Genomic DNA, 2,257 nt, shown 5'->3' with positions numbered 1-2,257 from the left:
GGAGGTGGAAGTGAGTGCAATACAGTTTTTAAGGTAGTCACCAAAATATCCACAAACATCGTTAATCACCTCTAGCACAAATCTCGTGCTGAAGAAAATTTATAGGATTAAGAACACAAGAAAATACCCATTAGATTAGAGACGTAGTTGAAGAAGCAAGGCTACGAGCGAGGTGAGAGAGCCTACCTCCCACACTAGTTCGCTGGCTACCTCGTTCTACATGAGCCGAGCTTGTCCCCTAACCGGCAAACTTACTCTCTACAATCCTACTTATCTACCTATCTACCATTCGCCATCTTAGCATATCTACCCATCGAGTTTACTTCCACACCTACCGTAACCCCACTTCTCCACCTGACCTCCCCACTTACACCACTACCTCATTTCTTTCGTCTCAACAAACCATTTTCACTAAATATATGTCCACCAAATCCAGTTCTGTACCTCACTACTTCCAGTTCAACATCACCACCACTCTACATGTATTCACTTCTATGTCTCGCTTACTACTCAATACTCCAATCCTACACCACCTAATCTGACTCCAACTTTAGCTTCAATACATCCCCACTCTCCACATTTCCACATCTCTGCCTATCCACCCCACTTCCTACAAAGTTTCCTAGTTTCCTACTTCACCAAATCCACGGATGCCTCACTCCCTACGAAAATACCTCCCCAGATTACCCGTTACACATTCCACCACCATTCTGTTTCCCCACAATCCAACCTCAGTCCTTTGCTACATCCCTAGCTCCTTATCGCTCCTCAGCACTACATCACTACGTATCTACCTCAATTACCTTCGATTTGTCCAGTCCTTTCCCTCCCCACCTCTCTGCATACCCCGCCAACCAACTTGCCTACGATTTCGTCCTCTTCCAAAGTACAACGTCACTTCCATCCTACATTCGTAGCCATATGGTATACACCGCATCCGAAGATTTTTTCTCAGGTTGCTTATGCAAGCAACCGTGGAAAATAAAAGTATAGCTACAGCTGGGTGTCAGCATACAACTCGTAACCTCTATCTACCGCACCTACTCGCAAATTTCACAGCTGCCATAGTCGCAAAACCGCATTTCTCAACCCGACCAACCCATCTATTGGTACAATAATTGCCAGGTAAATCAAATACACTTCATATTATCGCGCAGATGGAACGAATGGAAGCATTGCGTTTTCGAAATAACACGATATCTGCAATAGAATTCACACACACTCTTATCTCCAATTAAAAGCAGGCAGCGTGCCAAGCAGACAATTTCATCAATTGTCGCTAGTGTCGGGTTCACCTCTCTCCTCTCCAGTAAATCCTCTTTGCAAACTCTAATAAGGCATGTTCACACAAGAGAACGACTACTGAGTATCATTCAGTAATGTCGGCATTCTACTGCAAAGCTGAATGATATACAATGCTCGCTCTACCACTGGCCGGGAGGCAATCAACTCGTAGTCGATTGATCTAGGTACAGCACTCCGTTAGAATTTGCACCTGATTCAATCATTGGAAACCTTTGAACAGCCAATGCCATCCATATCAACAACAGGCAGGACCTCATATGGAGTAGCAAATGTGCATTGCATAGAGACACAGAAACAGCACGCCGACCAATGCATTGTCTGTGAGGTGAATCTTCCACCAAGCGGGTACCTCCAACGGTGTTGGCTTATTCACTTGGGTTGTAGGTGGCACGAATTCATTTATGACAAGTTCCACGCAATAACGGTGGCAGTAAATGAGTGAGTCAGCAGGTTGTGAGGACAGGTAACATGCCGTGCCACATTTTGTCACCACTGTGAATTCAAAGGTAATTGAAATGATTTGAATTAAACCCATGAGATGAAATCAATGCGCCTGAGATTGTGCATAATTTGACGTTGATTGTCTATTATAATTTGGCTGTGGTGGTCCTTAGGAGCACAGTCTTACGTGACAATTGCCTTACAAGCACATTAAAGCAAACCATCAGCCGAGATGGAATGCTGGTCAGTAATAGTACTGGATGGTGGATTGTGTGGAGAAGACGATGCAGGATTTGCGGTTAAGTTGGGTTGGGCTCGAATGCTGTTGGTGAGACAGTGATGGTGTGTGGATTAAAGTATACATCGAATATGTACACGCGTGTGGGCATTTGATGGGGTTGCGTTATCAGATCTTTTGTTGAGGTGGTAGCTAATCCATCAAGATTGATCTCTCTAACACTGACCTTCACATCGTGGCTGACAGATGGCAGGCTATTGAAGGCTGCACTAC

This window comes from Echinococcus granulosus (assembly GCF_000524195.1).
Source record: "Echinococcus granulosus chromosome Unknown EG_S00315, whole genome shotgun sequence".
Classification (NCBI taxonomy): Eukaryota; Metazoa; Platyhelminthes; class Cestoda; order Cyclophyllidea; family Taeniidae; genus Echinococcus; species Echinococcus granulosus.
Note: the sequence above shows the minus strand (reverse complement) of the source record.